Below are 15,537 nucleotides of genomic sequence, written 5' to 3'. Positions count from 1 at the left end.
GCTTCTGTCAGGTTTTTATGTGAAGATATTTCCTTTTCCAGCATAGGCGTCAAAGCGCTCCAAATATCCACTTGCAGATTCTACAAAAAGAGTGTTTCCAAACTTCTCTATCAATTGGTATGTTCAAGTCTGTGAGTTGAATGCTCTCATCACAAAGAAGTTTCCGAGAATGCTTCTGTCTAGTTTTTAGGTGAAGATATTTCCTTTTCCAACATAGGCCTCAAAGTGCTCCGAATAAACATTTGCAGATTGTCCAAAAGGAGTGTTTCAAAACTGTTCTATCAAAAGGAACGTTCAAGACTTCCAGTTGAATGCACTCATCACAAAGAGGTTTCTGAGAATGCTCCTGTCCAGCTTTGAAGTGAAGACATTTCCTTTTCCTTGCGTAGGCCTCAAATCGCTGGAAATATCCAATGGCAGATTTCACAAAAAGAGTGTTTCCAAACTGCTCTATCAAAAGACAGGTTCAACTCTTTGAGTTGAATGCACGCATCGAGAAGAACTTTCTGAGAATGCTTCTGTCTAGTTTTTACCTGAAGAGATTCCTTTTCGCAGCATAGGCCTCAAAGTGCTCCAAATATCCACTTGCAGATTTTACAAAAAGAGTGTTTCAAAACTGCTCTTTCAAAAGAAAGATTCAAGTCCGTGATTCGAATGCACTGAACACAAAGAAGTTTCTGAGAATGCTTCTGTCAGGTTTTTATGTGAAGATATTTCCTTTTCCAGCATAGGCCTCAAAGCGCTCCAAATGTCCACTTGCAGATACTACAAAAAGAGTGTTTCCAAACTTCTCTATCAATTGGTAGGTTCAAGTCAGTGAGTTGAATGCACTCATCACAAAGAAGTTTCTGAGAATGCTTCTCTCTAGTTTTTATGTGAAGATATTTCCTTTTCCAACATTGGCCTCGAGGTGCTCCGAATAAACACTTGCGGATTCTACAAACTTAGTGTTTCAGAACTGTTCTATCAAAAGCAACGTTCAAGTCTGTGAGTTGAATGCACTCATCACAAACAAGTTTCTCAGAATGCTTCAGTCTATTTTTTAGGTGAAGATATTCCATTTCCGAGCATGGGCCTCAAAGCGCTCCAAATATCCACTTCCAGATTCTACAAAAAGAGTGTTGCCAAACTTCCCTATCAATTGGTAGGTTCAGGTCGGTGAGTTGAATGCATTCATCACAAAGAAGTTTCTGAGAATGCTTCTGTCTACTTTTTAGGTGAAGATATTTCGTTTTCCAACATAGGCATCAACACGCTCTGAATAAACATTTGCAGATTGTCCAAAAGGAGTGTTTCAAAACTGTTCTCTCAAAAGGAACGTTCAAGTCTTCGAGTTGAATGCACTCATCACAAAGAGGTTTCTGAGAATGCTCCCGTCCAGTTTTGAAGTGAAGATATTTCCTTTTCCTTGCATAGGCCTCAAATTGCTGGAAATATCCAATGGCAGATTTCACAAAAAGAGTGTTTGCAAACTGCTCTATCAAAAGACAGTTTCAACTCTGTGAGTTGAATGCACGCATCGAGAAGAACTTTCTGAGAATGCTTCTGTTTAGTTTTTAGGTGAAGATATTCCTTTTCCCAGCATAGACCTCAAAGTGCTCCAAATATCCACTTGCAGATTTTACAAAAAGAGTGTTTCAAATCTCCTCTTTCAAAGGAAAGATTCAACTTTGTGATTTGAATGCACTGAACACAAAGAAGTTTCTGAGAATGCTTCTGTCAGGTTTTTATGTGAAGATATTTCCTTTTCCAGCATAGGCCTCAAAGCGCTCCAAATATCCACTTGCAGATTCTTCAAAAAGAGTGTTTCCAAACTTCTCTATCAATTCGTAGGTTCAAGTCTGTGAGTCGAATGCACTCATCACAAAGAAGTTTCTGAGAATGCTTCTTTCTAGTTTTTATGTGAAGATATTTCCTTTTCCAACATAGGCCTCAAGGTGCTCCGAATAAACACTTGCAGATTCTACAAACTTACTGTTTCAGAACTGTTCTATCAAAAGCAACGTTCAAGTCTGTGAGTTGAATGCACTCATCACAAAGAAGTTTCTCAGAATGCTTCAGTCTAGTTTTTAGGTGAAGATATTCCATTTCCCAGCATGGGCCCCAAAGCGCTCCAAGTATCCACTTGCAGATTCTACAAAAACAGTGTTTCAAAACTGCTCTTTCCAAAGAAAGCTTCAAGTCTGTGAGTTGAGTGCACTCAACACAAAGAAGTTTCTGAGAATGCTTCTGTCTAGTTTTCAGGTGAAGATATTTCCTTTTCCAGCAGAGGCTTCAAATCTCTCCAAATATCCATCTGCAGATTCTACAAAAAGAGTGTTTCAAAACTGTTCTCTCAAAAGGAACGTACAAGTCTTTGAGTTGAATGCACTCATCAAAAAGAAGTTTCTGAGAATTCTTCCGTCTTGTTTTTAGGTGAAGATATTCCCTTTTCCAACATAGGCCTCAAAGCGCTCCAAATATCCACTTGCAGATTCTACAAAAAGAGTGTTTCCAATCTTCTCTATCAATTGGTAGTTTCAATTCTGTGAGTTGAATGCACTCATCACAAAGAAGTTTCCGAGAATGCGTCTGTCTAGTTTTTAGGTGAAGATATTTCCTTTTCCTACATAGGCCTCAAAGCGCTCCGAATAAACATTTGCAGATTGTCCAAAAGGAGTGTTTCAAAACTGTTCTATCAAAAGGAACGTTCCAGTCTTCGAGTTGAATGCACTCATCACAAAGAGGTTTCTGAGAATGTCCCTGTCCAGTTTTGAAGTGAAGACATTTCCTTTTCCTTGCATAGGCCTCAAATCGCTGGAAATATCCAATGGCAGATTTCACAAAAAGAGTGTTTCCAAACTGCTCTATCAAAAGACAGGTTCAACTCTGTGAGTTGAATGCACGCATTGAGAAGAACTTTCTGAGAATGCTTCTGTCTAGTTTTTAGGTGAAGATATTCCATTTCCTAGCATAGGCCTCAAAGTGCTCCAAATATCCACTTGCAGATTTTACATAAAGAGTGTTTCAAAACTGCTCTTTCAAAAGAAAGATTCAAGTCTGTGATTTGAATGCACTGAACACAAAGAAGTTTCTGAGAATGCTTCTGTCAGGTTTTTATGTGAAGATATTTCCTTTTCCAGCATAGGCCTCAAAGCGCTCCAAATATCCACTTGCAGATTCTACAAAAAGAGTGTTTCCAAACTTCTCTATCAATTGGTAGGTTCAAGTCTGTGAGTTGAATGCACTCATCACAAAGAAGTTTCTGAGAATGCTTCTCTCTAGTTTTTATGTGAAGATATTTCCTCTTCCAACATAGGCCTCAAGGTGCTCCGAATAAACACTTGCGGATTCTACAAACTTAGTGTTTCAGAACTGTTCTATCAAAAACAACGTTCAAGTCTGTGAGTTGAATGCACTCATCACAAAGAAGTTTCTCAGAATGCTTCAGTCTAGTTTTTAGGTGAAGATATTCCATTTCCCAGCATGGGCCTCAAAGCGCTCCAAATATCCACTTGCAGATTCTACAAAAAGAGTGTTTCCAAGCTTCCCTATCAATTGGTAGGTTCAAGTCTGTGAGTTGAATGCACTCATCACAAAGAAGTTTCTGAGAATGCTTCTCTCTAGTGTTTATGTGAAGATATTTCCTTTTCCAACATAGGCCTCAAGGTGCTCCGAATAAACACTTGCGGATTCTACAAACTTAATGTTTCAGAACTGTTCTATCAAAAGCAACTTTCATGTCTGTGAGTTGAATGCACTCATCACAAAGAAGTTTCTGAGAATGCTTCAGTCTAGTTTTTAGGTGAAGATATTCCATTTCCCAGCATGGGCCTTGAAGCGCTCCAAATATCCACTTGCAGATTCTACAAAAAGAGTGTTTCAAAACTTCTCTTTCAAAAGAAACCTTCAAGTCTGTGAGTTGAGTGCACTCAATGCAAAGAAGTTTCTGAGAATGCTTCTGTCTAGTTTTCAGGTGAAGATATTTCCTTTTCCAGCAGAGGCCTCATATCTCTCCAAATATCCACGTGCAGATTCTGCAAAAAGAGTGTTTCAAAACTGTTCTCATAAAAGGAACGTTCAAGTCTTTGAGTTGCATCCACTCATCACAAAGAAGTTTCCGAGAATGCTTCTGTCTAGTTTTTAGGTGAAGATATTTCCTTTTCCAACATAGGCCTCGAAGCGCTCCAAATATCCACTTGCAGAGTCTACAAAAACAGTGTTTCCAAACTTCCATATCTATTGGTAGGTTCAAGTCTGTGAGATGAATGCACTCATCACAAAGAAGTTTCTGAGAATGCTTCTCTCTACTTTTTATGTGAAGATATTTCCTTTTCCAACATAAGCCTCAAAGTGCTCCGAATAAACACTTGCGGATTCTACAAACTTAGTGTTTCAGAACTGTTCTATCAAAAGCAACGTTCATGTCTGTGAGTTGAATGCACTCATCACAAAGAAGTTTCTCAGAATGCTTCAGTCTAGTTTTTAGGTGAAGATATTCCATTTCCCAGCATGGGCCTCAAAGCGCTCCAAATATCCACTTGCAGATTCTACAAAAAGAGTGTTTCAAAACTGCTCTTTCAAAAAAAGCTTCAAGTCTGTGAGTTGAGTGCACTCAACACAAAGAAGTTTCTGAGAATGCTTCTGTCTAGTTTTCAGGTGAAGATATTTCCTTTTCCAGCAGAGGCCTCAAATCTCCCCAAATATCCACGTGCAGATTCTACAAAAAGAGTGTTTCCAAACTTCTCTATCAATTGGGAGGTTCAATTCTGTGAGTTGAATGCACTCATCACAAAGAAGTTTCCGAGAATGCTTCTGTCTACTTTTTAGATGAAGATATTTCGTTTTCCAACATAGGCATCAACACGTTCCGGATAAACATTTGCAGATTGTACAAAAGGAGTTTTTCAAAACTGTTCTATCAAAAGGAACGTTCAAGTCTTCGAGTTGAATGCACTCATCACAAAGAGGTTTCTGAAAATGCCGCTGTCTAGTTTTTAGGTGAAGATATTTCCTTTTCCAGTGTAGAACTCAAAGCGCTTCAAATATCCACATTCAGATTCTACAAAAAGAGTGTTTTGAAACTTCTCTATCAACTTTTTCGTTCAAGTCTGTGAGTTGAATGCACGCATTGAGAAGAACTTTCTGAGAATGCTTCTGTCTAGTATATAGGTGAAGATATTCCATTTCCCAGCATAGGCCTCAAAGTGCTCCAAATATCCACTTGCAGATTTTACAAAAAGAGTGTTTCAAAACTACTCTTTCAAAAGAAAGATTCAAGTCGGTGATTTGAATGCACTGAACACAAAGAAGTTTCTGAGAATGCTTCTCTCTAGTTTTTATGTGAAGATATTTCCTTTTCCAACATAGGCATCCAGGTGCTCCGAATAAACAATTGCGGACTCTACAAACTTATTGTTTCAGAACTGTTCTATCAAAAGCAACGTTCAAGTCGGTGAGTTGAATGCACTCATCACAAAGAAGTTTCTCAGAATGCTTCAGTCTAGTTTTTATGTGAAGATATTCCATTTCCCAGCATGGGCCTCAAAGCGCTCCAAGTATCCACTTGCAGATTCTACAAAAAGAGTGTTTCCAAACTTCCCTATCAATTGGTAGGTTCAAGTCTGTGAGTTGAATGCACTCATCACAAAGAAGTTTCTGAGAATGCTTCTCTCTAGTTTTTATGTGAAGATATTTCCTTTTCCAATATAGGCCTCAAGGTGCTCCGAATAAACACTTGCGGATCCTACAAACTTAGTGTTTCAGAACTGTTCTATCAAAAGCAACGTTCATGTCTGTGAGTTGAATGCACTCATCACAAAGAAGTTTCTGAGAATGCTTCTGTCTAGTTTTTAGGTGAAGATATTCCATTTCCCAGCATGGGCCTCAAAGCGCTCCAAATATCCACTTGCAGATTCTACAAAAAGAGTGTTTCGAAACTGCCCTTTCAAAAGAAAGCTTCAAGTCTGTGTGTTGAGTGCACTCAACACAAAGAAGTTTGTGAGAATGCTTCTGTCTAGTTTTCAGGTGAAGATATTTCCTTTTCCAGCACAGGCCTCAAATCTCTCCAAATATCCACGTGCAGATTCTACAAAAAGAGTGTTTCAAAACTGTTCTCTCAAAAGGAACGTTCAAGTATTTGAGTTGAATGCACTCATCACAAAGAAGTTTCTGAGAATGCTTCTGTGTAGTTTTTAGGTGAAGATATTTCCTTTTCCAACATAGGCATCAAAGCGCTCCAAATATCCACTTGCAGATTCTACAAAAAGAGTGTTCCCAAACTTCTCTATCAATTGGTAGCTTCAATTCTGTGAGTTGAATGCGCTCATCACAAAGAAGTTTCCGAGAATGCTTCTGTCTAGTTTTTAGGTGAAGATATTTCCTTTTCCAACATAGGCCTCAAAGCGCTCCAAATAAACATTTGCAAATTGTCCAAAAGGAGTTTTTCAAAACTGTTCTATCAAAAGGAACATTCAAGTCTTCGAGTTGAATGCACTCATCACAAAGATGTTTCTGAGAATGCTCCTGTCCAGTTTTGAAGTGAAGATATTTCCTTTTCCTTGCATTGGCCTCAAATCGCTGGAAATATCCAATGGCAGATTTCACAAAAATAGTGTTTCCAAACTGCTCTATCAAAAGATAGGTTCAACGCTGTGAGTTGAATGCACGCATCGAGAAGAACTTTCTGAGAATGCTTCTGTCGAGTTTTTAGGTGAAGATATTCAATTTCCCAGCATAGGCCTCAAAGTGCTCCAAATATCCACTTGCAGATTTTACAAAAAGAGTGTTTCAAAACTTCTCTTTCCAAAGAAAGATTCAAGTCTGTGATTTGAGTGCACCAAACACAAAGAAGTTTCTGAGAATGCTTCTGTCAGGTTTTTATGTAAAGATATTTCCTTTTCCAGCATAGGCGTCAAAGCGCTCCAAATATCCACTTGCAGATTCTACAAAAAGAGTGTTTCCAAACTTCTCTATCAATTGGTATGTTCAAGTCTGTGAGTTGAATGCACTCATCACAAAGAAGTTTCCGAGAATGCTTCTGTCTAGTTTTTAGGTGAAGATATTTCCTTTTCCAACATAGGCCTCAAAGTGCTCCGAATAAACATTTGCAGATTGTCCAAAAGGAGTGTTTCAAAACTGTTCTATCAAAAGGAACGTTCAAGACTTCCAGTTGAATGCACTCATCACAAAGAGGTTTCTGAGAATTCTCCTGTCCAGCTTTGAAGTGAAGACATTTCCTTTTCCTTGCGTAGGCCTAAAATCGCTGGAAATATCCAATGGCAGATATCTCAAAAAGAGTGTTTCCAAACTGCTCTATCAAAAGACAGGTTCAACTCTGTGAGTTGAATGCACGCATCGAGAAGAACTTTCTGAGAATGCTTCTGTCTAGTTTTTACGTGAAGAGATTCCTTTTCGCAGCATAGGCCTCAAAGTGCTCCAAATATCCACTTGCAGATTTTACAAAAAGAGTGTTTCAAAACTGCTCTTTCAAAAGAAAGACTCAAGTCCGTGATTCGAATGCACTGAACACAAAGAAGTTTCTGAGAATGCTTCTGTCAGGTTTTTATGTGAAGATATTTCCTTTTCCAGCATAGGCCTCAAAGCGCTCCAAATGTCCACTTGCAGAAACTACAAAAAGAGTGTTTCCAAACTTCTCTATCAATTGGTAGGTTCAAGTCAGTGAGTTGAATGCACTCATCACAAAGAAGTTTTTGAGAATGCTTCTCTCTAGTTTTTATGTGAAGATATTTCCTTTTCCAACATTGGCCTCGAGGTGCTCCGAATAAACACTTGCGGATTCTACAAACTTAGTGTTTCAGAACTGTTCTATCAAAAGCAACGTTCAAGTCTGTGAGTTGAATGCACTCATCACAAACAAGTTTCTCAGAATGCTTCAGTCTATTTTTTAGGTGAAGATATTCCATTTCCGAGCATGGGCCTCAAAGCGCTCCAAATATCCACTTCCAGATTCTACAAAAAGAGTGTTGCCAAACTTCCCTATCAATTGGTAGGTTCAGGTCGGTGAGTTGAATGCATTCATCACAAAGAAGTTTCTGAGAATGCTTCTGTCTACTTTTTAGGTGAAGATATTTCGTTTTCCAACATAGGCATCAACACGCTCCGAATAAACATTTGCAGATTGTCCAAAAGGAGTGTTTCAAAACTGTTCTCTCAAAAGGAACGTTCAAGTCTTCGAGTTGAATGCACTCATCACAAAGAGGTTTCTGAGAATGCTCCCGTCCAGTTTTGAAGTGAAGATATTTCCTTTTTTTTGCATAGGCCTCAAATTGCTGGAAATATCCAATGGCAGATTTCACAAAAAGAGTGTTTGCAAACTGCTCTATCAAAAGACAGTTTCAACTCTGTGAGTTGAATGCACGCATCGAGAAGAACTTTCTGAGAATGCTTCTGTTTAGTTTTTAGGTGAAGATATTCCTTTTCCCAGCATAGACCTCAAAGTGCTCCAAATATCCACTTGCAGATTTTACAAAAAGAGTGTTTCAAATCTCCTCTTTCAAAGGAAAGATTCAACTTTGTGATTTGAATGCACTGAACACAAAGAAGTTTCTGAGAATGCTTCTGTCAGGTTTTTATGTGAAGATATTTCCTTTTCCAGCATAGGCCTCAAAGCGCTCCAAATATCCACTTGCAGATTCTTCAAAAAGAGTGTTTCCAAACTTCTCTATCAATTCGTAGGTTCAAGTCTGTGAGTCGAATGCACTCATCACAAAGAAGTTTCTGAGAATGCTTCTTTCTAGTTTTTATGTGAAGATATTTCCTTTTCCAACATAGGCCGCAAGGTGCTCCGAATAAACACTTGCAGATTCTACAAACTTACTGTTTCAGAACTGTTCTATCAAAAGCAACGTTCAAGTCTGTGAGTTGAATGCACTCATCACAAAGAAGTTTCTCAGAATGCTTCAGTCTAGTTTTTAGGTGAAGATATTCCATTTCCCAGCATGGGCCCCAAAGCGCTCCAAGTATCCACTTGCAGATTCTACAAAAACAGTGTTTCAAAACTGCTCTTTCCAAAGAAAGCTTCAAGTCTGTGAGTTGAGTGCACTCAACACAAAGAAGTTTCTGAGAATGCTTCTGTCTAGTTTTCAGGTGAAGATATTTCCTTTTCCAGCAGAGGCTTCAAATCTCTCCAAATATCCATCTGCAGATTCTACAAAAAGAGTGTTTCAAAACTGTTCTCTCAAAAGGAACGTACAAGTCTTTGAGTTGAATGCACTCATCAAAAAGAAGTTTCTGAGAATTCTTCCGTCTTGTTTTTAGGTGAAGATATTCCCTTTTCCAACATAGGCCTCAAAGCGCTCCAAATATCCACTTGCAGATTCTACAAAAAGAGTGTTTCCAATCTTCTCTATCAATTGGTAGTTTCAATTCTGTGAGTTGAATGCACTCATCACAAAGAAGTTTCCGAGAATGCGTCTGTCTAGTTTTTAGGTGAAGATATTTCCTTTTCCTACATAGGCCTCAAAGCGCTCCGAATAAACATTTGCAGATTGTCCAAAAGGAGTGTTTCAAAACTGTTCTATCAAAAGGAACGTTCCAGTCTTCGAGTTGAATGCACTCATCACAAAGAGGTTTCTGAGAATGTCCCTGTCCAGTTTTGAAGTGAAGACATTTCCTTTTCCTTGCATAGGCCTCAAATCGCTGGAAATATCCAATGGCAGATTTCACAAAAAGAGTGTTTCCAAACTGCTCTATCAAAAGACAGGTTCAACTCTGTGAGTTGAATGCACGCATTGAGAAGAACTTTCTGAGAATGCTTCTGTCTAGTTTTTAGGTGAAGATATTCCATTTCCTAGCATAGGCCTCAAAGTGCTCCAAATATCCACTTGCAGATTTTACATAAAGAGTGTTTCAAAACTGCTCTTTCAAAAGAAAGATTCAAGTCTGTGATTTGAATGCACTGAACACAAAGAAGTTTCTGAGAATGCTTCTGTCAGGTTTTTATGTGAAGATATTTCCTTTTCCAGCATAGGCCTCAAAGCGCTCCAAATATCCACTTGCAGATTCTACAAAAAGAGTGTTTCCAAACTTCTCTATCAATTGGTAGGTTCAAGTCTGTGAGTTGAATGCACTCATCACAAAGAAGTTTCTGAGAATGCTTCTCTCTAGTTTTTATGTGAAGATATTTCCTCTTCCAACATAGGCCTCAAGGTGCTCCGAATAAACACTTGCGGATTCTACAAACTTAGTGTTTCAGAACTGTTCTATCAAAAACAACGTTCAAGTCTGTGAGTTGAATGCACTCATCACAAAGAAGTTTCTCAGAATGCTTCAGTCTAGTTTTTAGGTGAAGATATTCCATTTCCCAGCATGGGCCTCAAAGCGCTCCAAGTATCCACTTGCAGATTCTACAAAAAGAGTGTTTCCAAACTTCCCTATCAATTGGTAGGTTCAAGTCTGTGAGTTGAATGCACTCATCACAAAGAAGTTTCTGAGAATGCTTCTCTCTAGTTTTTATGTGAAGATATTTCCTTTTCCAATATAGGCCTCAAGGTGCTCCGAATAAACACTTGCGGATCCTACAAACTTAGTGTTTCAGAACTGTTCTATCAAAAGCAACGTTCATGTCTGTGAGTTGAATGCACTCATCACAAAGAAGTTTCTGAGAATGCTTCTGTCTAGTTTTTAGGTGAAGATATTCCATTTCCCAGCATGGGCCTCAAAGCGCTCCAAATATCCACTTGCAGATTCTACAAAAAGAGTGTTTCGAAACTGCCCTTTCAAAAGAAAGCTTCAAGTCTGTGTGTTGAGTGCACTCAACACAAAGAAGTTTGTGAGAATGCTTCTGTCTAGTTTTCAGGTGAAGATATTTCCTTTTCCAGCACAGGCCTCAAATCTCTCCAAATATCCACGTGCAGATTCTACAAAAAGAGTGTTTCAAAACTGTTCTCTCAAAAGGAACGTTCAAGTATTTGAGTTGAATGCACTCATCACAAAGAAGTTTCTGAGAATGCTTCTGTGTAGTTTTTAGGTGAAGATATTTCCTTTTCCAACATAGGCATCAAAGCGCTCCAAATATCCACTTGCAGATTCTACAAAAAGAGTGTTCCCAAACTTCTCTATCAATTGGTAGCTTCAATTCTGTGAGTTGAATGCGCTCATCACAAAGAAGTTTCCGAGAATGCTTCTGTCTAGTTTTTAGGTGAAGATATTTCCTTTTCCAACATAGGCCTCAAAGCGCTCCAAATAAACATTTGCAAATTGTCCAAAAGGAGTTTTTCAAAACTGTTCTATCAAAAGGAACATTCAAGTCTTCGAGTTGAATGCACTCATCACAAAGATGTTTCTGAGAATGCTCCTGTCCAGTTTTGAAGTGAAGATATTTCCTTTTCCTTGCATTGGCCTCAAATCGCTGGAAATATCCAATGGCAGATTTCACAAAAATAGTGTTTCCAAACTGCTCTATCAAAAGATAGGTTCAACGCTGTGAGTTGAATGCACGCATCGAGAAGAACTTTCTGAGAATGCTTCTGTCGAGTTTTTAGGTGAAGATATTCAATTTCCCAGCATAGGCCTCAAAGTGCTCCAAATATCCACTTGCAGATTTTACAAAAAGAGTGTTTCAAAACTTCTCTTTCCAAAGAAAGATTCAAGTCTGTGATTTGAGTGCACCAAACACAAAGAAGTTTCTGAGAATGCTTCTGTCAGGTTTTTATGTAAAGATATTTCCTTTTCCAGCATAGGCGTCAAAGCGCTCCAAATATCCACTTGCAGATTCTACAAAAAGAGTGTTTCCAAACTTCTCTATCAATTGGTATGTTCAAGTCTGTGAGTTGAATGCACTCATCACAAAGAAGTTTCCGAGAATGCTTCTGTCTAGTTTTTAGGTGAAGATATTTCCTTTTCCAACATAGGCCTCAAAGTGCTCCGAATAAACATTTGCAGATTGTCCAAAAGGAGTGTTTCAAAACTGTTCTATCAAAAGGAACGTTCAAGACTTCCAGTTGAATGCACTCATCACAAAGAGGTTTCTGAGAATTCTCCTGTCCAGCTTTGAAGTGAAGACATTTCCTTTTGTAGGCCTAAAATCGCTGGAAATATCCAATGGCAGATATCTCAAAAAGAGTGTTTCCAAACTGCTCTATCAAAAGACAGGTTCAACTCTGTGAGTTGAATGCACGCATCGAGAAGAACTTTCTGAGAATGCTTCTGTCTAGTTTTTACGTGAAGAGATTCCTTTTCGCAGCATAGGCCTCAAAGTGCTCCAAATATCCACTTGCAGATTTTACAAAAAGAGTGTTTCAAAACTGCTCTTTCAAAAGAAAGACTCAAGTCCGTGATTCGAATGCACTGAACACAAAGAAGTTTCTGAGAATGCTTCTGTCAGGTTTTTATGTGAAGATATTTCCTTTTCCAGCATAGGCCTCAAAGCGCTCCAAATGTCCACTTGCAGAAACTACAAAAAGAGTGTTTCCAAACTTCTCTATCAATTGGTAGGTTCAAGTCAGTGAGTTGAATGCACTCATCACAAAGAAGTTTTTGAGAATGCTTCTCTCTAGTTTTTATGTGAAGATATTTCCTTTTCCAACATTGGCCTCGAGGTGCTCCGAATAAACACTTGCGGATTCTACAAACTTAGTGTTTCAGAACTGTTCTATCAAAAGCAACGTTCAAGTCTGTGAGTTGAATGCACTCATCACAAACAAGTTTCTCAGAATGCTTCAGTCTATTTTTTAGGTGAAGATATTCCATTTCCGAGCATGGGCCTCAAAGCGCTCCAAATATCCACTTCCAGATTCTACAAAAAGAGTGTTGCCAAACTTCCCTATCAATTGGTAGGTTCAGGTCGGTGAGTTGAATGCATTCATCACAAAGAAGTTTCTGAGAATGCTTCTGTCTACTTTTTAGGTGAAGATATTTCGTTTTCCAACATAGGCATCAACACGCTCCGAATAAACATTTGCAGATTGTCCAAAAGGAGTGTTTCAAAACTGTTCTCTCAAAAGGAACGTTCAAGTCTTCGAGTTGAATGCACTCATCACAAAGAGGTTTCTGAGAATGCTCCCGTCCAGTTTTGAAGTGAAGATATTTCCTTTTCCTTGCATAGGCCTCAAATTGCTGGAAATATCCAATGGCAGATTTCACAAAAAGAGTGTTTGCAAACTGCTCTATCAAAAGACAGTTTCAACTCTGTGAGTTGAATGCACGCATCGAGAAGAACTTTCTGAGAATGCTTCTGTTTAGTTTTTAGGTGAAGATATTCCTTTTCCCAGCATAGACCTCAAAGTGCTCCAAATATCCACTTGCAGATTTTACAAAAAGAGTGTTTCAAATCTCCTCTTTCAAAGGAAAGATTCAACTTTGTGATTTGAATGCACTGAACACAAAGAAGTTTCTGAGAATGCTTCTGTCAGGTTTTTATGTGAAGATATTTCCTTTTCCAGCATAGGCCTCAAAGCGCTCCAAATATCCACTTGCAGATTCTTCAAAAAGAGTGTTTCCAAACTTCTCTATCAATTCGTAGGTTCAAGTCTGTGAGTCGAATGCACTCATCACAAAGAAGTTTCTGAGAATGCTTCTTTCTAGTTTTTATGTGAAGATATTTCCTTTTCCAACATAGGCCTCAAGGTGCTCCGAATAAACACTTGCAGATTCTACAAACTTACTGTTTCAGAACTGTTCTATCAAAAGCAACGTTCAAGTCTGTGAGTTGAATGCACTCATCACAAAGAAGTTTCTCAGAATGCTTCAGTCTAGTTTTTAGGTGAAGATATTCCATTTCCCAGCATGGGCCCCAAAGCGCTCCAAGTATCCACTTGCAGATTCTACAAAAACAGTGTTTCAAAACTGCTCTTTCCAAAGAAAGCTTCAAGTCTGTGAGTTGAGTGCACTCAACACAAAGAAGTTTCTGAGAATGCTTCTGTCTAGTTTTCAGGTGAAGATATTTCCTTTTCCAGCAGAGGCTTCAAATCTCTCCAAATATCCATCTGCAGATTCTACAAAAAGAGTGTTTCAAAACTGTTCTCTCAAAAGGAACGTACAAGTCTTTGAGTTGAATGCACTCATCAAAAAGAAGTTTCTGAGAATTCTTCCGTCTTGTTTTTAGGTGAAGATATTCCCTTTTCCAACATAGGCCTCAAAGCGCTCCAAATATCCACTTGCAGATTCTACAAAAAGAGTGTTTCCAATCTTCTCTATCAATTGGTAGTTTCAATTCTGTGAGTTGAATGCACTCATCACAAAGAAGTTTCCGAGAATGCGTCTGTCTAGTTTTTAGGTGAAGATATTTCCTTTTCCTACATAGGCCTCAAAGCGCTCCGAATAAACATTTGCAGATTGTCCAAAAGGAGTGTTTCAAAACTGTTCTATCAAAAGGAACGTTCCAGTCTTCGAGTTGAATGCACTCATCACAAAGAGGTTTCTGAGAATGTCCCTGTCCAGTTTTGAAGTGAAGACATTTCCTTTTCCTTGCATAGGCCTCAAATCGCTGGAAATATCCAATGGCAGATTTCACAAAAAGAGTGTTTCCAAACTGCTCTATCAAAAGACAGGTTCAACTCTGTGAGTTGAATGCACGCATTGAGAAGAACTTTCTGAGAATGCTTCTGTCTAGTTTTTAGGTGAAGATATTCCATTTCCTAGCATAGGCCTCAAAGTGCTCCAAATATCCACTTGCAGATTTTACATAAAGAGTGTTTCAAAACTGCTCTTTCAAAAGAAAGATTCAAGTCTGTGATTTGAATGCACTGAACACAAAGAAGTTTCTGAGAATGCTTCTGTCAGGTTTTTATGTGAAGATATTTCCTTTTCCAGCATAGGCCTCAAAGCGCTCCAAATATCCACTTGCAGATTCTACAAAAAGAGTGTTTCCAAACTTCTCTATCAATTGGTAGGTTCAAGTCTGTGAGTTGAATGCACTCATCACAAAGAAGTTTCTGAGAATGCTTCTCTCTAGTTTTTATGTGAAGATATTTCCTCTTCCAACATAGGCCTCAAGGTGCTCCGAATAAACACTTGCGGATTCTACAAACTTAGTGTTTCAGAACTGTTCTATCAAAAACAACGTTCAAGTCTGTGAGTTGAATGCACTCATCACAAAGAAGTTTCTCAGAATGCTTCAGTCTAGTTTTTAGGTGAAGATATTCCATTTCCCAGCATGGGCCTCAAAGCGCTCCAAATATCCACTTGCAGATTCTACAAAAAGAGTGTTTCCAAGCTTCCCTATCAATTGGTAGGTTCAAGTCTGTGAGTTGAATGCACTCATCACAAAGAAGTTTCTGAGAATGCTTCTCTCTAGTGTTTATGTGAAGATATTTCCTTTTCCAACATAGGCCTCAAGGTGCTCCGAATAAACACTTGCGGATTCTACAAACTTAATGTTTCAGAACTGTTCTATCAAAAGCAACTTTCATGTCTGTGAGTTGAATGCACTCATCACAAAGAAGTTTCTGAGAATGCTTCAGTCTAGTTTTTAGGTGAAGATATTCCATTTCCCAGCATGGGCCTTGAAGCGCTCCAAATATCCACTTGCAGATTCTACAAAAAGAGTGTTTCAAAACTTCTCTTTCAAAAGAAACCTTCAAGTCTGTGAGTTGAGTG

This window comes from Pongo pygmaeus, chromosome 23 (genome assembly GCF_028885625.2).
Source record: "Pongo pygmaeus isolate AG05252 chromosome 23, NHGRI_mPonPyg2-v2.0_pri, whole genome shotgun sequence".
NCBI lineage: Eukaryota > Metazoa > Chordata > Mammalia > Primates > Hominidae > Pongo > Pongo pygmaeus.
The sequence above is the reverse complement of the archived record's forward strand: the minus strand, read 5'-3'. Positions refer to the sequence as shown.